The sequence below is a fragment of the Triturus cristatus genome, chromosome 1_2 (assembly GCF_964204655.1).
Source record: "Triturus cristatus chromosome 1_2, aTriCri1.1, whole genome shotgun sequence".
In the NCBI taxonomy this organism is placed as follows: Eukaryota; Metazoa; Chordata; class Amphibia; order Caudata; family Salamandridae; genus Triturus; species Triturus cristatus.
In genome coordinates, this window is record NC_140580.1 from 1,131,635,912 (window position 1) to 1,131,657,987 (window position 22,076).

The window sequence follows — 22,076 nt, forward strand, 5'->3', positions numbered from 1 at the left end:
CAAGAGTCCCAAACAGCACTGGGTAAGTGGGTGGGAGAGGGGGACACGGTGGCTTAGAGGGGGCGTCTACCTTTGTCTGCAGATGAAGAGGTGAGCTATGCAAATGGCGGGCATTAGCAAGGAAATAAATACTCCCGATCTTCAAATGCCCCTTTGCTGGGGGTTGAACCTCCTGCAATTAACCTGTCAGTCAATCCACAGAGATCAAACATTATGAGCTGGAATTGGAAAAAACTCACTTCGGTGCCCATGCCACGCCCCATTTCACCTAAACCACCACACATCCTTCAACATGGTATGGATGAAAGGGGAACTTTAAATTAAGCATCTCCTCCCACAAAAAGTGAAGAACATTTTTTTTATTGAAAGTTCATGGGTGGCCCTAATGAAGGGAATTCGTGCCAAAGACAGAAAGGACTACTATTGGAGCCATCCTCCAATGGGCGAAAACATTTCACTTTATAAGAGAGGAAAGAAGACGCCCGATAAGCGTATGCACTTTTCAATTAAAAAGGAAATGGCTTTCTTGGTTTCAGACTGTTTTTTTGAAACATAAAAGCCATTCTGAAAGAAAACGTTTAGTGTTTGGAGGAACAAGTCCAAAGCCTACGGGCTAAAGTGATTACCGTACCTACAGGCCCGCCGTCCTGGGAGCTCAGAGGTCGGTGCCGTTCTAAAGGTGAGCTCCAGTCAGTGCACTCCTTCCAGCCTCACCTGAGACGCTTATATGTCCAGCCCTGAAAGAACAGCCGAGCTGGAGACAGACTCTTCTGCAGCTGTCCCTTCGGGGCCTGGTGATGACAGACTGGCGTCAGGGTAGATCCCTGTGATTACAGGTAACAGGCGTGTAATGAGGAGGTGGGCTGTTGGGCGTGTAAACGTGCACTTACACTCACACACTGACAACCCCCAGCCAGGACTGTCCTTTAGACTTGCAGCCGCTACCACCAGAATGAGGGGGCTCTGTAACAGCAGCGTCTGCGTTTACTTTAGAAATTAAGCATCTTTCTACAAAGCGGTTCACGGAAATTACAACAGGAGGTAGACATATTTGATGTGTCATTTGTTGCACGCTTCTTTCAGAGTTCCGGAACAGAGCATATTTCCAAACCCTTAAGCAGTGAAAACGAAAGGACATAGGAAAGGAAACATTTCAGAAAGCTAGGCTGGGAAATTAAGCTGTATGTTTTGGGGCTCAAAGAGAATGCTCTCGTGAACTTTCACAAATCGCATCAGCATATATTCGCAAGTGGCCCTGTTATGCAAATGCAAATAAATATTCACAGTTGAAGGTTGTACCAAATATTTGGGCGTAGAAGACAGCCAGGTCGCCTAAAAATGTGTTATTGTGTTAAAACCTTAAATTCCACCAATACGCTATGTGTTGCTCTGAAATGGGTGGGGGCATGTTATCTCCCTCTTGATTGGTGGAGCCCCACATACTGCTATGCTGCATGGCCATACAGCTGTGATATACCGCATAACACAGGTATAAAGCACATTCCACATAACAGCAGGGCTACGTAGCGCGAGGCAAAGGATATCACTGGTAATATATGTAAAGTAATTATGTTTATAATATTAAAAACACGATTAGTGAGACTGAAAGACAGAGCTTGATAGACGGATATCATAATAAGCCCTGTGGGAGCCTGCCTTCCACCCAGGAACATAATTCTCTGAAGCCACTCTATGAAGATACGGCATTTACATCAGTGATTTCCAGCACAGGACGAATAAGGAAAGTGAAAACAGATGGATGAAGAGTTAATTTAAACAAGTCTTACATGCTTGAGGGAATCGTCGTTGAGGGAATCGCCCTGAACACCACCGCCTTTCTCCGAGGCGAAGCAGAAATGCCTCGGAGAAACGCAGCGGCGGTTTCAGATTCGGGGGCGTGGCTAAAAAGTGGAAAGAACAGCACGGAACACGCCCCCGAATCTGAAAAAGACGGAGCCTATTTGGAGGGACGGCTCTCTCCTCCAATGGCTGGCCTCCGTTTAGGAAGCCAGCCAATGGAGGAGAGCCAAAAAGAGAGGCGGGCTAAAGAGCCACTCTCAGAAACATTAAATCTCCAGACTTCAGGTTCTGCCTTCGGCAGACCGGATGGTCCCTCTACCTAAAAAACGAGTGGTGCAGAAGGGCACAGAAAAACGAGAGGAACAGAGGGCAGAAAGGCACAAAAAACGAGGAAAAACGAGTGGCACAGAGGGCAGAAGGGCACAAAAAAACGAGTGGAACAGAGGGCACAAACAACGAGAGGAGCAGAGGGCAGAAAGGCACAAAAAAAGAGGGAAACGAGTGGAACAGAGGACAGAAAGGCACAAAAAAAAGAGTGGAAAATGAGTGGCACAGAGGGCAGAAAGGCACAAAAACGAGTGGCACAGAGGGCAGAAGGGCACAAAAGACGAGGGGAGCAGAGGGCAGAAAGGAACAAAAAAAAGAGGGAAAACGAGTGGAACAGAGGACAGAAAGGCACAAAAAAAGAGGGAAAAACGAGTGGCACAGAGGGCAGAAAGGCACAAAAACGAGTGGCACAGAGGGCAGAAGGGCACACAAACGAGAGGAGCAGAGGGCAGAAAGGAACAAAAAAAAGAGGGAAAACGAGTGGAACAGAGGACAGAAATGCACAAAAAAAGAGGGAAAACGAGTGGAACAGAGGACAGAAGTGCACAAAAAAGAGGGAAAACGAGTTGCACAGAGGGCAGAAAGGCACAAAAACGAGTGGCACAGAGGGCAGAAGGGCACCAAAGAGCCACACACCGACCCACACACACACAATCCTTTGGTGAATATGTAGTGTTGGAAGGGGTCCACAGCGGCGGGGAAACCAGTGGGACAGAGGGCAAAAGGGGCACAAAAGGGAAAAAAACGAGGGGCACAAAAAAAACGAGAGGAACAGAGGGCAGAAAGGCACAAAACACGAGGGAAAAACGAGTGGCACAGAGGGCAGAAGGGCACAAAAAACGAGTGGAACAGAGGGCAGAATAAACGAGAGGAGCAGAGGGCAGAAAGGCACAAACCAAGAGGGAAACGAGTGGAACAGAGGACAGAAAGGCACAAAAACGAGTGGCGCAGAAGGGCACAAAAGACGAGAGGAGCAGAGGGCAGAAAGGCACAAATAACCTGCCTCGGTGAGGAATCTAGCTGGGCGTGCGGGGGATGGTCCTCTTGTTCTCCGGATGAAGCTGAAGCGCCAGTTACAGGACATGCAGCTGGACCCCTACTCCGCGGCCCTGTAGAAAACAGCGCGTGCAAGAGATGCCATGAGCGAAAGACTCGCCACGGCGTGCGCGCAACACTCACCCAGTCTGTCTGTGATTGGCTGCCCATGTAGCAGGCGGCTAGTGATTGGCCCACGCCTGCTGCCGGGGTCTTGCAATTGGACTGTAGAGTCACACATGACCAGGGGGAGTCACGCGCTTTCCGGGAACCCGCCAGGTAGGACATAAACAAAACAAACCCAAGGAAAGAAGCATGGTGGGTCCGGGGCAGCGGAAGCAGCAGCAGAGGGGGTGAAGAGCATCACCGGAGAAGGGCAGACCAACAGCAAGTGAGTGCAAGGGAAACAGAAAATGATATTTTGGGAGGGTGAAAAGGACTTGCCGCCAACGAGACTATTGTTGCCGGGAGACAGACCTGGGCACGAGCCAATTCTGGTCCGGGCACACTGTGAAGCGCGTTCACAGACCAGAATCGGCTCGTGTCCGGACCAGAATCGGCTCGTGCCCAAGTCTGTCTCCCTTGAGAGGCATCACGGCAACAATAGTTTCTCGTTGGCGGCAGCGCTTCGCGCTGCAATGCCAGCAAGACCTAAAAATGTCCGTGTGTCCGACTCCTTGCTTGTCGCTCCTTCATCAGAAATGTAGTCTCCTATCACAACAGCACTTGGTCTTCCCGCTCAATTTCAGCCATGTTATTGGGCAATCTCCTCACTTCATGGAAACTAATACTAACAGACAAAGGTTGGGATTTTTTTAAACATGATAATCACAGTCGGGCCTTAATTTGTGTAAAAAACAATAAATAATAATTAGTGCCTGGGTCCATTATGTTACTCTCTGGTCCATTGCAGCTGGCGCAGCCCACATCACTTTTTAACTCCAGTTTTAAGATCAAGTTTTCTATTTTTTTTAAGCTAAATTAAATAGTTTAGTGCTCCACTAATGAACGTTGCTTAACAATACACACACAGCACCACCGTGTTGCAGCTTCTCATAAATATGTGCCGGTGTTTACAAATAAGTGCCTGTGCCAAGAACCAGAAAACACCCGCACAAATTAAGCACTGACAATAGGTAGAGGCTTTTTACAAAGAAACGTGCAATTTTTTATTTTTTATCCAAGTACACCAGCTACGCGGAATAAATAAGTCCCCCCTTCATTGATATATGCGTCCATGAACTTGTTGGTTGAGTGTCTGAAACTTGTCTGACTTTGTTTTGACAATGAGTTCACTATGCACCATATTGTAAACATCAAATTAATTTCAGGCACCTCATTCAGTTGTTTCAAAGTGTAGTTATAGATTTTGAGACCCTTATAATGTGTGAATTCCCCAGAGCTGTACTTGGAGCCCCACTGACCCCAAACATTCTTACTAAATAAAGACTTCATTGTGACCGCCCTCCACCCTCCACTTTTTAGAGCTCACACTGAATACACTTCCCTAACCCCAAAGGCAACTTCTGCTTTTACAGAGAAAAGTACACGTATTCCCAAAACCCTTCTCAGATTTGTACTTCATAAGAGATTCCACCCTAAACTCACAGAATCAGTGCACACCACACCTTAAAATCTATATTACCTTGTGCTAACCTTATGCAATTCTTATGAAAATTATGCGACTCAGAATTATCATTGTAATATAAATAACTCATTGTTAGTGGATATTAATAAAAATAATAAAATATAGATCCCAACACTGTACAACACGTGTAAACAGTTAAAAACACCGGATTTGCCGTGGGGCCTCATAGCGTTATATAGTTTATTGCAGCGTAATGTGACCCCACCCTCGCACCTGTGCATCAGAGGCTCTCAGTCCAGTGTCTCGTCACACATCATTCTTTTCAGCAGTTGTTTCTCTGTCTGCTACTCCCTCATTGGACAGAGTGTGTATCCCATTCTCTTCTTAGCATTTTTATGGAGAAGGGTTGGGGGGGGGGGGTCCTCTTCCCTTGGGTCGCCCCCTTTGTAATGTCAGCTAGAGACAGTGATTCTTTTGAAGCTTTCAAAAGCTTGGGAGCATTCGCTCTTGTTTCTTTTTTAACCCTGTAATCAGAGACACTGATGCCTGGTATAGGAACGTTTTGCAAAAAAGTTTTACCTCACAGCCACACTGCTAAAAATCAATCGAAAAGGGGAACATTCCCCTCAGATGAGGCAATCTATACCAGAAGATATGCAGCATATTCGGTCAGCTTTGTCAAAAGTAAACAAGAGAGCTCACGTGTATTCAGAGCAATGCTTTCCAAATGTTTTAGAACCACGACTCTCTTTTTAGAACAAACTTTTGGGACCCACCCACCAATAATGGACATGAGGCGGGTGATTTTGAATGCTACTAAAAATGTGTGTCATTTATAGAGAGCGCATGCGCCATTGAAATGGTCCCTTACTTTACACAGACATACATGGCATTGAATGTGTTGTGTGTGTGGGTAACAGTTCTTAATATGGGCCAGTGGGGGCCACCAGCACACATTTTTGGGGACCGGCACCTATTTTTCCTGTTTGCACATTTCCTGAGAACAAGAGAGAGAAAAACACACAAAGGAAAAAGAAGGAAGGACGAGAAAGACAAAAAGGTGTCACAAAGGAAAAAGCAGTAACATGCACGAGTGAGATAAAAGGTTGGGGTGTATGATGGTGGTTTAGAGACGTCAGCCTTGGTATTTGGAGCCTTGGTGTTCGGCCCGCTGACATTTAATGGCACTGGACGAGAGATTCTGAGCAGAACTTGTCTTTGACAAATGAAACACTGCTGTGTGAGAGAATGCATGCACTTGCTGGGAAGAGGGAGGAATGATGAGCCATAATTGGGCATTTTGGCCCAAACCAAAAAACACACCTCTAGAGCCATCATTTTGCAAATTTAATCTTTGGCCCCTCTTTTAACTTGACCCAACCCCTCCCTGGATAGATTCTCATGAACTCTGACTAGCCAAGAGTACATTAACATGTCATGTGCCTGCCAAATTTATTGCAAATCTTCACAAATGCTGAAGTTGTAAGAACTTTATATAATGTACATGTCCCAGAAACTACTGAACGGATTTACATGAATCCACAGAGGGGTCTAGTGTGAGCGTCTCGCTGATACCATTTGTGGTAGAGTTCCGTGCAGCATTTTTTTTCAGTGGCAGAGATAAAGAATTCCTAATGACACGAGATGGAAAATTGCCTTTTTTTTTAGCTCGCCCACTTTTCAATCTGTGAAACCTGGCAAATAAAACTGAAATTAATATGCTAATTATGCTCAAAATCTCATGCAGCTCCGTCAAATGGTCCAAAGTTATTAGAAAAGCTAAACACATCTTTCAATGTTATGTGAAGCGAGCCATAGTTACTGTAGCTGGCTCTGTCATTTGTCTGCACTTCATGTGGTGTTATTTTGCTGTGTGCGTTGGAATCAGAGTGCGTCGAGAGTTGATACATAGAAATGGTGTAAATTTGTATTTTGCCACTAGGTGGTAATATTTCACAAGAAATCGCGTGTACAGTCTACTTCCTTTATCATGTTCTTCGAAATTGTTACAAGATATTGTATGCAGCAAAGGTTTACACAGCCTCAGTTAGGGGCATATTATCAAGACAAGCGATAAAATTATCTCCACTTTAGTGGCAGAAAACTGCCGCTAAAACGGCGATAATGGGCTTGATAATATGCTCTATGGAATTCCAATTGAAACTCAGGTTAGATGTCTTTCACATCTAACATGGGCTTCAATGGGAATTCCATAGAGCATATTATCAAGCCCATTATCGCCGTTTTAGCGGCAGTTTTCTGCCGCTAAAGTGGAGATAATTTTATCGCCTGTCTTGATAATATGCCCCTTAGTTGTTAAAGTGCAGACGTTGGCCTTTTCGACCTTTTGCGTGCTGAAAGTTTAAAGTCAGTCACACCGACTCACCAAAATATGTTTGTGAAAATGGGCCCGGTTTGTTTTAAATGTCTTCCGTGTTCTTACCATTTTCCCTGAAGCGCATACTTTGTCTAAACTGAAGGCCGGCATTATCGTGAAACTCTCAATCGTCAGTGTGTGCAGTGCGCGTCAGAAGCTGAGTTGTCACTTGAAATAGGTCATTTTGTCTCTCTTCGTTGTCATTTTTTCAACATCGAAACCATGAAATGCGCAGAAGGCTGTAAACCAGTGACTTGCAGATTACATTCAAATCTCTGCCGCAGTTACCTGAACACACTGAGCTACCTCACCCTTTCTAACTGAGCTCCCATGCAGGAGTCCTGGCTCAGACACAGATGATTTCAGAGACATTGTGAGGTGGTCTCAAGTCCTTGTAAGTGAAAGCAAATACTCCACTCGAACAGTGGGTTCTATTCGAATGTAGGACATCACTGCACCCCTGCATGATTTTTGCCTCTTAAAATCTTCCAGAATCTCTCAACATTATCAGGTCTTGCTTCTTAGAAGAGGAAAAGCATATGGTATTACCGCGTTATCCCCAAACTGGAGATGTGGAACTGAATGATGTGGGAGCGAAGCGCCCAATAATTATCACACCTCAGGCTGTCACCAGTGCTTTAGGAGGGATAAAAAATGAGGGGCGCGGAGTGGCATAAAGTGGACGTGGCCTAAGAACCCTAATTATGTTCTCTTCACAAGAGACGAGATCTACAAACCCTAGGACATGGTCAAATACACGTGAGTTAGAATCCTGTGCTGGACGCATAACAGAGTCTTACCCCACACACCATGGATAAAATCCACGTGGAACAAGGTATTTACCATTTTTTAACCATTTTTATGGGTCATAAGCAGTGCTTTAAATAGGCCGGTACTCACCGGTACTGAGTACCGGCACTTCTAAATTTTCTGGCCCTCAGTACCGGCACTTCTCATTCGCCAGGGAGGGTACCGGTACCCTAGTAGATGGCACTGCAGGCTCCGGTATTTATCTCCTCTAGCACAGGGCAGATGCCGCTCTGCTTCTCAGGAGCTTGTAAGCGCGCCAAGCCTCATGCCGAGTCCCTGCTGGAGATTCTAGCAGCGCCCATGTGAATGGCCTGAGCCTGCAGGGGGCAGAGGGCTTACCGTGCGTCACGCTGTGACTAACAGTGCAGGGTCTAGACAGACCCTTCACTGTCGATCATGTGCCCCAGGACTATTCTGCTGAAAGTGCTTTAGCCTCACCCCGCCCCTCTCCATCAGGTGTGTAAATGGGTTGGGACGGGCAGTCAGTCAGGATATTGATTGCACTGGCCATTCTAAAGCAGTGACAGCCCAACAAAATCCTCTGCCTTCGCCAAAGCTGGTTTTCTTTTCTTCTTTGTGTTCAGGACAGGAGCTGCTTCTCTTAGTGGACGGAAGGAGTAGGGATGAATGTAAAGACGTGAGGTGGTTGAGTTTTGAAATCATGAATCGTCTCAGAAATTGTATTTTAACACACATTTCTGTAAAGTCAAATCTGGTGCATTTCTTAACTTTAATTTACCAGACGGCAAATTTAGGGGGAGCATGGAGGGGTGAACAGGAGACAAGTACGGAAAAACCAGGAAGAAAATGTAAGACTTGTGGAGAGTAAGCAAAAGAGGAGCAGAACTAGTGAGAAGTTTATAGGCTGAGTGAAGATTAGAGGCAAGTGGAGATAAAAGGGAGAGAATCAGGACACTCGGTAGATTTTAGAGGGAATGTGGAGAGATGGAGCGTGTGCGTGTGTGTGCACGCTTGAGAGCATATAGTATTGTGCCACATAACAGCATGGCATTAAGAAGCAGCAAATATTACAAAACGATAAACTGTTAACATATCATCCTTTTTGGGTTTCATTTTGTGTAATGAGTTAACCTGTTTTGGTTACATAAACACATTTCTCATGTGTTTTTCATAGTTGCTGCAACTGATATAGAAGTCATTATGTATCGTCATATGTTGCCCTAAGCCCCGCCCCTAGCCCCGCCCACTCACCACGCCTCTAGCTCATATTAATGAGTACCTGCACTTATTTTTTCCCATTTAAAGCACTGGTCATAAGTAATACTACATTTTGAAATGTAAATATTAGAAGTTTGTCCTCTGGTATATTGTTATTTACAGGCCTTGGAAAGATGACTTGAGCTCAACAGGCTAACGATTAAAGGAACTCTATTTACTGCGTTTAAAACCTTAGTAAAACATGAGTCATTATTCTCTTCCTTGAGGCGAGCAGAAGGTGAATGACATCTCTGTGTGCACGTTACTGGTGAGTGCATTTGGGAAGATTTAGGGGCAATAAGGTTTCAGTTGGCAATGGATGCTTGTGATAATGAAGGGCGTCGGAGCGCTCTACACCTCACACGCATATTTTATAGAGACAATGAATACAGTGCACACATGAAAGTATATGAAATGTCACATAAGAAAACGAGGGTCGCGTGGTGTAGGAGTCACATTGCATTCATACTGGTTGGTATTGTTTCTTTCGAGTGCTTGGTCTGGGCCAAAACCAAGGGACTGATTTAGACTTAGGAGGAGATGGTAACCTCTCTGCCAAACTGAAGGTCCGCCCACCCGATTTACAGACTCGCGGAACTTAAGTGTGCCAGCCATGGAGACTGTTCCATCTCTGTGTCTGAAATACCACTCCGAAGGCGCATCAGAGCGAGCCGCCAGACTTGACTCCGCCCGCCATGCTCTACATCAGCCCCAAAGTCAGGATTTAAAATATTATAAGGGGGTGGGTTCCTGTTGTCTGTGCTAATAAGAATTTATTGCTACCCGAAGGAAGGATTTTTGGCAAACTTACAATAAGTGAAGAAAAAGAAACAAAATCCAATGAGGTTCTACACTCGTGCCTTGCAGGTTGGGTGCAGCTCCTTGAGGCCGGTTCATAGCTCACTGTGCTATATTAGAAGCTTTGAAACTTATGACCTGCAAGTAAAAAAAAAGCTTTATGACAAAACCAGTAACCCACTGCACTAGCTACACAAACTATACATCTGTTATCTGTATGTTGCACGTGGAGCTTTCAGCCCTCTGCGCCATTTTGTGATGTGTTAAAACTGCCGCCAGACAAAAGAGGATTTCTCCAGCAAATGCGTTAATCAGCAGTGAGTTATCTTGACATCAGTATGGGCTGAAAATTGCAGGTGCCTTTCACTGGCCTGTAGGATACTTTTTAGTCCACCACACAGCACAGACATTGTTGGTTAGTTAAGACGCTGTGTGTCCGTGGCTCACTCAATTTACAGGGCGGCTGACTCTCAGAGGGTTAACTAGGGCCGGCATCAAGGCAGTGCAACTGGTGCGGCCGCACTGGGCGCTGACATGGAGGGAGGGCACTGACGTCAGGGGGGGCACAACATTTTGCAATAAGTTGCAATTTAAAAACACCTGCTGCAGAGTTTCTTGTGCCAGGCAGCAATAAACATGTCAAGATAAATCTTGTATTTAATGTTTCTGCTAGAGAGAGAGAGCGGAGTTGTGTCTAGTGGCAGCTTTGACTCGCCATAAAGTAGCTCAGAGGGTTAATGTGCCTGCTGCAAAGAACAGATCTGTATTTTATGTGGATAGCTGGGTGGATTAGTAAATCCAGCCTTTGCCACCGCTTTAAAACAAATGAAATGCATGTGAGAGTGGGGCTATGGAGAGATGAGTGCCCTTTTGCTGGGTGGTAGTGAGGGAATCCAAGGAGGCGGACATGGGGGAGGGGCGCCAAAAAAGACAGTTTCACCAGGCACCACCAGTGCTAAAGCTGGCACTGGGGCTAACTAACTAACTGCGTGGTGTTGTTGCTGCCGGGGGTGACAGGTCATGAGCACAGCGGGTGCTGGATTGCCTTACCAGTGAAATCTGTGGAGCAGTGCAGATAGGGGCTTGTCTGCCATGCGGGCAGAGGGGCAAGAGATCAGAGCACAGCACACTGTGGCACAGCAGTGGCAGAAGAGGCACCCGCACACCTGTCCTGCTGCACTGCACACAGAGGCCGAGCCAGGAGCGGGCAGTGGGCTGAGCCGACTCAGCTGAACTGGTAGCTTGAGACGAGGCTGCTGTTTCTCTTCCTCCTCTTGGCTCCAGACCCGCCCCTCCCTTTGGCCGTCCTATCTCTGGCAGGTCTGAGACCTCACTCCTTGATATCCTAGCTTCATGGAGCCTGGCTGGTAATCAGTGCTTTAAATGAGATAAAACAAGTTTAATGTAGGCGGTGGGGATTGGGGCGGGCTATGGAGACAAACATTTCGTTTGAATTTTCTTGGTATGAAGCTGTGCACAATAATACAACAGTTCTGCCATCTGTAGTGTATTCTTTTTGTCTATGTGTGTACAAAAAGGGTCATTTTAAAATTAACTTTCTAATTGCCTGTGTGCAATATGCCTCTGCAGATACGGCACATAAAAGCTATTTGTATTTTCACATGACACACAATTATTGATACTGTGGACAGTTTGTGAAAGAAACATGCAACATGATAAACCGTGATCCCTTTGTAGTTGGGAGGTTGGCAAATCTTGAGGGCAGCAGACTGCCTCAATGCAAGTGATAGTACAGAAGAGGAATGAGGCATCACATATGGGGTGGTAGGTTGGAGAGCGTTGTAGAGTTCACTCTCCAATGGGATTCTGATTGAGGTCAGGTGATTTGTCCGAATGGGGCACGTGAAGCAGGCCCTGTGAGACTCGGGGGCTCTGAACTGTTGAGGGAAGCCCAGTAGATGTGACATTCTGTGGATACAGGTTTGGCTGTGGCCTCAACTCGTAGCCGCACTCCGATGCACAGTTATGCACACAGTCAAGAGCATGGAGACGGAGGCGCATCCCAACAGCTAGGCATTTGTACGTTGAAGGGACAGGGCAGTGTGCCATACAGTGCCAGCTGTTTTAAAAGTTGAAGCTGTGGCACAGTTATTGTTGAGAATAAAACTTTCTAAAAAAAAAGTACGTTTTCCATTCAAAACAGATTTGTTTACTTTATATTTGTTTATTGATCAGCATTTAAATGGGATTTGCAAATGAGGTGCCTATATCAGAATGGATCGCTTGCAGCCCGACATCATTCTTGCAGGGCTCATATTCAAACACTGGACCACCTAAATGTTACGGTAGAGTAGCCAGATGACCAAGTAAACATTTTTTTAAAGGGCCTTTCCTAGAGACTCCTTTGTGATGCGTTGCTACATGGTGTCTGCACATATTTCCCCCTCACTTTCTTCCTACTCTCTCACCACCCCCTGCTTCTTCCCCTCCACCTCTTTTTTAATGCCCATTTATTCTCACCCCTTGCCTTTTGTCTGTGTCACATACCTAAACATTTCTCATGCCAGTTTCTCCTTGCTGCTCCTCACGTCTTGCATCTTTTTATCCCTGCCATATATTTGTTTATCCACAGTCCCCCTTTATCTCTGCTGCCTTGTCTGTTTTACTGTCCCTTGTCCGGTCTCCTTCTTTTCTATGTTTCTCTCCTCCTTCAGTCAGTTGCCTTTCTTGATTCTCTTTCTCTTGTCTTTCTAGAGTTTCTTTGATCTCTTTTCCCTGTTTTTACCTCCTCTCTGTCCTTTTTCTGCATCACTGTATCTTCCTACCTCTCTTCCCTTTTCTCTCTCTTAAATCCGAGCAGTTCCACCCCTTTCTACTCTGTCCAACATGACAGGAAAGACGAAGCGAAATGCAGAGTAGTGTTGGCCAGAGCCAGGGCCGGACTGGGAACCAAAACCGGCCCTGGCAAAGTGCTCGGCCGGCCCCCCGGGGGTTTGGGGGTGCCGCCGAGCTCTTTCCCACGACCGTTTTTTGGCCGATTTTGTTTCAGGGCCGATTTTGCAGCTATGCTGCAAAAACGGCCCTGTAATAACAAGCATTTGCAATGCAATGGGTCTCGCATTTACGCGAGTTTGAGCTATTGACATTGCAAATGACAATGCCTTTTATTTTTTTAACATAAATAAAAGGCATTGTCATTTACAATGCCACTAGCTTAAACTCGTGTAAATGCGAGACCTATTGCATTAAAAATGCTTGTTCTTCTTTTCCTTCTCTTCCATGAGTCACTGCCTAATGTAACGTGGTTCTGCAAGTTAATGAGGAACGATCTTCATAGTTGTCAATTTCACAAACATCAATTAGACGTTGGCTGCTTCCGGATGAGGATTCATGAACGGATGACACATACAGATATGTACTTTGCACTCTGCTATGAAACATACCGTTTCATCACCAGATACATCGCACTAAGCAATCTTCCAAAACTTGCACACTCCCTCTTCTTGCTCACCATCAACTAATCTCCTGCAGCAGCAGCTAACAAATAAACAGTCATTAGCTGCTTTCCGGCCTCTATGCTTTTCTAGATAAAGCTGCCTTTCTATGGGCTCGAAGGTTTATGCACATTTAATGTTTCCATTGAAGTTTCAACTTGTGTTAGCCACCATTCTCAAATTAAAGGAGACCAGTCTGGGTGTTGACAACATTGCGACAACACCATACTCTGACTTTCCTACGAACAACACATGTAAATAAAGTGGAATGCAGGAAGAGAACAATAGTGAAACTGTGAGAAAAATAACAAGCAGGAAGTTGGATAAGGGAGGGGGTAGGGGAGAGAGGCACGCAGGCTGGCAAATGGTGAGCACTTTTGCGGCCGCTTTGATGTTCTCAGTGGCTGCGCGGCTCACTGAGAACATCAAAGCGGCCGCGAAATGATCACGCAGGCTGCCTAATGGTGCGCGCGCCCGGCGCACATGCACTGTAGTTGGCGGCCTGAAAGCACTAGTATGCACTTCCAAATCCCCCGTTTCCAAAAGCTCTCGCGAGAGCAGCGCTAAAGCGCTGGCTCAGGCGAGACCTAAAAACGACCCCCAGGGGTCCAAAGCCGGCCCCCACCTGTGCGGCCCACCGGGGGATTGCCCGGTGCCCGCTACAGCCAGTCCGGCCCTGGCCAGAGCTCCAGCCAGGACACCTGCGGCTGCTTAAGTGCACCCGGTGTCCGGGCACACACTCAACCTGCTCCAGAAGGCACTGTTTGGATCAGGACGAGCAGACTGTTGTCTGTACGTCAAGCCTCCTCTTAACATAATCAAGTAACGGGAATTGGCGACTGTTTGCGAATGGTGCTGCAATGCACGATTAATGTGCACACACTGTTCAATCACACAAAGCAAGTGAGGACACTGCTCTCTGCTGATTGCCGCACAAGCTGTCCTGCCAATCACACGCTGCAGACAGCCAATCAGGAGACCTATGATTCACTTAGTGTCCGGGAGACACTAATACCTGCATGCTGCTAAGCCCCCGTGAGTATTGGTGCTCTCCTTGTCTAATGAAAAGCTCCAGTACTCAAGGGAAGAACATTGAAAAGTGCCAGTACTCAGTACTGGTGAGTACCTGCCCATTAAAAGCATTGTTTGTAATCTGATTGGTCGAGAGACTGTGAGGCTCTAAACAGAGCACCACCATGGTTGACGATGGAACTCAACGCATGGCACAAGGACATGTGTCGGGCCTTTTAGGAGAACATTTAAGCAGGTGATAGGGCTAATGTGATTTAACCTAGGCCATTATTGCTAGCGCTTTCATGCACTATTCGACTGATGGCTCTGTGACCACTAGCACCACTAGGGGTGGTGTTTCCTTAAGTAAATTGGAGACAAAGTTTCAAGAGAAACCTGTATTTATCCACCAGCGAGCTTCTCACTTGTTATAGGCAGCAGGGCTGGATTTAGGACGATGCGACCAGTGCAGCCGCAGCTCGCACTGAACTTGACAAGAGGTTCCGGGGGGATGAAGGGTCTATGCTTCGAAATAACTCATGGGTTTAAAAACTCCTGCAAGAGTTCCTTGTATGTTCAGCAGTTTTTAGGCAAGAATAAAAATGTCAAGTTAACTCTGGTGATTTAATGTTCTGGCTGGAAAGAGATCAGAGTTTTGTCTAGTGGCCGTTTTGACTCATCATAAAGTAGCACAGAGGGTTAAGGTGTCTACTGCAAAGAAAGTCTACTGTGCAGATCAAAGAACTGTATTTTATGTGTATAGCTCAGTGGGTTACTGCTTTTGTCACAGAGATCCTTTTGTTACTTGCAGTTCATAAGTTGCAGTCCTAATATAGTACAGAGACCTATGAACTGTAATCAAGAGCTGCATGCAAACTGCATGACATTGGTTAGAATATTTTTTTTTCTGGACTTTCAATACCTAATTTAGCAAAAAAAAGGGTTTGTTTGGGTAGAAATGCATTTTCATTAGTAAAGCCAATCCCAATGACTGTGGTAGGTTTTAAATCCTGAGTTTGTGCTTCTTCAGATCAAGCACTCTCAAAAAATGCCGACCAGAATCGATGATATGTGATTCCTACGCCTTTAATCCTCATTGTTTTACGAAACGTTTCCCATAGAGCAGTGGTGGCAGGCACTGATCAGCGTGGCGGGGGTGAATAAAAAATTAAAAACTTACCTCCTGCCCACATTGCTGCTTGCTCCTTATCGTGTCTCTCCACTCCTTCCTCCGGCCCAGAACCGGAAGGACCCAGGAAGCACCCAGGCTCCCCTGAGCCAATCACAATGCTGCAATGCAGCGTTGTGATTGTTCTCAGTGCCATGGTTCGCTGTTCGGACAGGGAATGGGGGGCTGGGCATGTTCTCCACCCAGGCTGTAATGAAAGATTTATTTTCTCTGTATAATGTGTGAATGGTGTAAAGTGTACTGACACCCAAAAATGGTGTGAGAAGTCCTATAAAACAAATAAAATGTGTGCCAGAGATGGTCTATGGAGATATGAGGGGCACTCTTGGAGTGGAGGGTGGAAGTGAGGGAATCCATGGAGAAGGAGGTAATTTGGGGGGGGGGGGGGCAGGGTGGCGAAAAAGGTTTTTGCACCAGGCTTCACCAATGCTAAAGCCGGCCCTGATAGGCAGATGGTGTGAATTATGTGGACTTCACTGCTGACTGGCCGCTGTTGTCGCCGGGGTCCCTTACCTCCATCACCCTGGGTGATAGACAGTGCACAGCATGAGCAGCATAAAAAATAAACCTGCAGTACATTCTTGGCATTAAGCCTGGTACCCAGCATGGTAGGTGGTGTATAGGTATAAGGACTGATTGGCCCCTTTTCAAAACCCATTGTTTTCTTTCGTTGGGGGGTTGTGTCGGGACCCGGCAGCCCATGCTCAGTTAGAGCCTTGGGTGTCACTGTTTATCTGATGCAATATTACTGGACCTTAAGTACCCACAAGACTTGCAATGAGTCCCTTACATAAGTGAAAGGTAAAGTCAGCACGTCAGCTTTTATAAAGAGGTTCATTAATCTATTCAACTGCACTGATCATCTGTTCGCTGTTAACTAACCCACAGGTTGATCACTTTGTACCTCGGTATTGGGTCTTCTAACAGTTCTCTGCGCGTGTTGCAGTGCTCTCGTCGATGTAAATGTCAGTAAGGCAGATCCAGTCTTTAATCCTTTTGAGGTTGATAAATGAATACCATTCAACAAGGAACAGAAACACATAGAACATATTTGCCCAAAGACAATTTGTTTTGTGGAAGGAATTGTGCATATATCTGAAAAGTACCTGCAACTTTTTAATAACAGTTTGTACCAAACTTCAGAGTAGGGCCTGACCTTACAGAGTGTACAGTACTGCTGTATGATGTCAAAGACGTCTGGTGGATGTAGACACAACCTTCTGTGGTACAAGTACACAGTGGTGCTGGAGAGTGGGAGTGCAACCATCAATGTTACACCAGTGAAGTCATTGGGATGGTGAAAAATCCAAGCGTTGCACAAAGAACAAGTGTAGCAAATGCAGCTCGGCAGCAGTGTGTGTCTAGTGGTGCATCTTAGAGGACATTGTTCCAAGTGTATGACTAAAGCATGGTGTACTAGGGCGATGCCCTTTACACTTCTTCCATTCAACTGGCCACTAAATTAGCACCAGGCAAGGAGCTCCAGCGCTAGACTTATACAGCGCACAAAAGATAACATTTGAAAATAAAATTTCTGCACACATTTATCATTTCTGCATCAGACAATTAAACTGGCTTGGTTTGTTTTGACCCTAATAAAATGTTTTTCCCATCACACTTCAGAATTGCAAAAATCACAGTATCTCATTTCTACTTTGATTCTATGTACTTTTTTTTTATTAAGTTCATTTATAAGTAGGCTTTTCCGTTTCCAGTTTCTATTTTGGTAAGTTCTGGTGGTGTTCTTTCACAGATTTCAATACCTTAAAAAACAGTGGTCATCAGTGTTTACACATTTTTGCGCCATTGAAAACAACAGAAACAGTGTTTTTCGGGTGTTTATGCAATGTTTTGCTTTTATTATTGCTTGCTTTCTGCACTGATACTACAGGGTATATAGACAGGGTATGTACAGTGTATATGAGGTCCAAATACATTTTTACAAATCCAACTTATCGTAGTACACTATACAATACTTCTTCAGTGAGTCTTTCGTCATGCCTGCTCGCTCTTTCCTACCCATGTAAACTTTTATCTGTGAAAAGGCCCTCTCAACATTGTCACTTGAGACGGGCAACGCCAAAACTCCCAGTACAGAAATTGCTAACTCTGGCCACTGTCCTAGCTTTCCATGCCAATAGTGGTGCACCTGAAGATTGCGATTCTCTGGGACAGGTTCTGCAACATATGCGTTGAACTGGGTGCACATGCCCTCAGAGTTATTGAAGCAATCAAAAATGACGAAACGTTTTTGAAAGTCCGTAGAAAATTCCCCTTTATGGAAGAGATCTAGAACGTGTGCAGAGTATCACAGTGAGGCTTCTTGGCTTTAAATGCCATTGTTAGTGAGAGATATTTCTATGCATCATTGCAAGCCATTTGTGATAAATTGTAAAATAACATTTCCTGAATTGCTCTTCACCATTGCTTTGCTTACCAAGTAGCAAGCACTCTATCATGGAACATGTTGAAGTGCCAAAGTCACTAAACGTGTCACCCAGCCCACTGTCAAGGAGATGTTTCACATCTACACCAATTATGCTGAACACTTGGTAGATAGGGGTGTTTTCAGACTCTTGTTTTTTTTATTATGTCCACTACAGTGGTTATGCTTTCCTGTAAAAATCTTAGAATGCAGTACAGTGTCCTTTTTTACACAGCACTATCAATATGCAACCGAAGATACTCACATTTCTTGCCTTTGTCATCATCCTTCAGCAAAAATTCTGTAAACAGTTGCCACATGGAAAATATAGCATTCACGGCCTCTAGGACTGAGAACCTCTGGCTAAATGACACAGTTGGATGACTCTTTGATTCCACACAAAGCAAAAAATTAAAAATATTTGTGTTTTATTACCCACGCATAACAAAACAGAGCACCAGAATGGACTACAAAGTCAATCCAATTCTTCATTACTTCTGAAGATTGTAAAGATGCTTTCAGCATACCAAGTGGAAAGGCTCTCTTACAGGGAAGCACTGCGTTCCATGTGTTCCAAAGTCTGGTGTTATGTTTTCAGCACTATCGCAGATGCTTGGTGACAGCACTCTTTTCACATATACCTGTCACTACACCTTGCATTGAATATTTAAAGCCTGGGGTGTTTGGCAATTCACCTACTATCAATACTGACTCATCAGAAAAGGGGCTGAATCATCAAGGGGTTTTACCTATTTTCTGTGGGTTAATGTGATGGTGCATATCGGGACAGATTCTTATGATTCCAACCATTTTACCTATCAGTGAAAGAATCAAACATAGCCAAAATATCAAATATGATTTTGATATTTCTTGATTCTCTCCATTTTGTAAAATAATTAAACAAGACCTACAACATGCTTTTAAACCATGCATCTTTAGACCAAAGACCATAAACTGAAAAAAGCAAAAGGAAGAAGGAACAATATTTTAGTGACATCCCTAAACATTGTTATCATTGACAACAAAGCTCAAGCAGAATAATGTTAGTCCAGTCTTTCTTGCTGCTACCTTGAATAACAAAGTTACATTCTATTGGCCCCTTCTGGAAGAAATAAAAAGGACTCTTTCACGCTCCTTTTCCTTTCTTTGAATGTCTTTTAGATTTTTTGTTGTGCAGATGTTTTTTCAGTGTTTATATGTTTATACTGGTGAGGGCTATTCCCCTTTTGGTGGAGTGTTATCAGTTATTATAGGTTTAAACCTAAAACGGGACAGCCTATTTACTTTTAGTTTTATGTTAGAAAATATTTCATATCCTGCAGAATTTCCTTTCACACTTCCTGCACCCCAGCAATATTGACACTTAGTTCACATTCAGAATTTGAAATACAAAATCAAGGCAAGGAAAAGTGATCACAGATCTTAATGTTAAGTAAGCAGCAGTCTGTCAGAAGACACTGCCTGGCACACATCCATTTGCTGTTCGTTCAAAGAAGAAGTTAAGATAAAAACTAAATTTAGCACCTATGCATTGCTCATTCACCTTATTAACTCCTGAAAGGTTATCCTGGACATGCGAAAGCACATCCCACCAGGGCTGGAGTGGACACTCGAAGCAGCCCTTTCAATATTGTCAGACTAGCCCCTCCTTGGAGGGAAATGGGGGGGGAGGTTAGCAGGTGTTAGGTGCTGCTGCTTTAGTTTGTGGAAGGTGATATTGCAGCACTGCTGCAAAACTGGCCCCCAGTAACAAAACCAGTCCCCACTTCTACAAAACTGGCCCCTACCCTTCTTGCCTCCAGGGGAAACACCCGAAGCCTGGTACGGCCAGACAGGCCTTGCACGCCACACCCCTACTTCCAGTGCCCCTGTAAGAATATATTTTGTTCTCCATAGTGGTGTAACGAAACTTGACGGGCCCCCCTGCAAAATACATGGAGGGGCCCCAATGCTCAGGAACCAGTCCAGAGCTCTCAGGCCATCAGTCTGCAGCTTGTGCACAGTGCCAGAGCGGCCCTGGAGTTCGGGGGCCCACAAGCACTGCAGGGGCTAAAGTTACACCACTGGTTACTCAGTAATCCCAGAAATCACTTGAGTTTTTGTCTGTGATGCTTCTATTGCAGACTTTTTTGCTTTGAGACATTAAATGCACTTTTCAGAGATTATAGAGAGATGTTTTTTTTCCCATCCACAGTGGGAGAGTGGGTGGATCGCTGAAAAGCTTAATTGAGTGACTAGCATCTTGTGTGTTCTTTTCGACATAGGCATACACCCACAACACAGCTCCTTTGCTATTAGCAGGGAAACCTCTAAGTATACACTGATGACACAAAAAATTTACTTCTGCTGTGAAAATGTTCCAAGGACCACGTGTTCCACTGGATGAAAGAGGGCTTCCTGTGCATGAACAGTTTTAAGATGGAGATTCTGGGTACCGGAGACTCTGACCTTGACGGTCAGGCTTTGATAAACTCCCGTCCGCCTCACCAAAAGTGAGGAACCTGAGGATTCTCCGAAATACTGATCATTCTACTGCTCCTCAAGCTGTCCCATTGCCACAGAGACTAGACATGCCCCTGCTTCCATTATGTGAAACTTCTCTCCTCTCACCTTACGTGGAACATCTCCCCTCTCCCTCACCATGGCTTCAGTATCACACTGATGAGAGCCCCTGTCTTGGCATGCCTTGACTGGCATCTACCCTGGCCTCCCCAATAAACCCACTGCCAAACTGAAAAGGCTTCAGAACCATGGGCCAGAATGTACCTTAACTTGTGTACACTCGGCCACGTCACACCTGGTCCTAAAGCACTTCACTGGCTCCCAGTAGATATCAGAATTAAATTTAAGCAGGGCCGGACTGGGGACAAAAAGCAGTCCTGGCAGAAAATGTTTTAACTAGTTCCTTCAATCAATGTTCCTCCATGTTCAAACTCCATTCCTCTCCTCATTCTCTCTATTCATCCACACACTCTTGCTCTCCCCTTATCTCCTCTCATTCTTCTTACTCTCTGATTGCTTTCTCTCTACCTCCCCTGCTCTCTCTCTCTCTCTCTCTCTCCCTCCTCTCTCCCCCTCTCTCTCTCTCTCTCTCTGTCTCTCTCTCTCTCTCTCTCTCCCTCCTCTCTCCCCCTCTCTCTCTCTCTGTCTCTCTCTCTCTCTCTCTCTCTCTCTCTCTCTCTCTCTCTCTCTCTCTCTGTCTCTCTCTCTCTCTCCCTCTCCCTCTCCCTTTCTCCTCTCTCCTCTCTCTCTCTCTCTCTCTCTCTCTCTCTCCCCCCCCCTCTAGGGAAGTCACACTTACACAAGGGACGGCCCTGGGCCTCCAAAACAGACCTCCAAGGGCCTTAGCCCACCCGGGAAATGCCCATTGGAATAAAGGCCTGTCCGGCCCTGAACTCATGGCCCTACGTACCATGCTCAATAGACACTAGGGCAAAGAACCTGCACTCCATTACACACCTCCCGTAGTCCTTTGCCCCATGTGCGCCATCATAACAACCAACATTTGTTCAAAAGGATGAAACATGACCGAAGATCTCTGTCGTGTGCTAGGATTAAGACTCTGGAACTTCGTAAACTTGTGCCTGAAATTGGAACTCACCTGCTTGTGGTTCACGAAACGTCTGAAAAGTGAGCTTCCCAGACTGGCCCTAACTTGAACCCACCACAGAAGAGGGCTTCTGAGCAAAGAATGTCAGGCTTGGCTCGCGACACTGCTTGAGTGGCCTCCTTGCTCCCGAAACAGTGTTTTACTCTGTGATGTAACCAAAAGGTGAAACATGGTGCTCTACAAAATTGTAGCATAACTACATTAAAAAAAATGAAGAATTGTGGCAAGAAACCATTTTAGTCGTAAAAGTAATCTCTGACTAGGCGGGTGGGTATTGGGCAACGAAATAAATATTGTTACAATACCAAATCCTACTAAATGACATACATTAAAGTGTATCAATGAGTATGTATTGAAAAATCAAATACACATAAAAGCACAGTCTATATTTTATGGGTATCACCTTCTTCACTACAGAAAAAAGCTCCTTCTG

General features: G+C 45.3%; 1 protein-coding gene across 2 annotated transcripts in view; it reads left to right on the forward strand.

The window, feature by feature from the left end:
* RALGPS1 (Ral GEF with PH domain and SH3 binding motif 1) overlaps window positions 1–22,076 on the forward strand; it is a 1,694,135-nt gene that overhangs the window by 277,598 nt on the left and 1,394,461 nt on the right. The window lies entirely within an intron of this gene.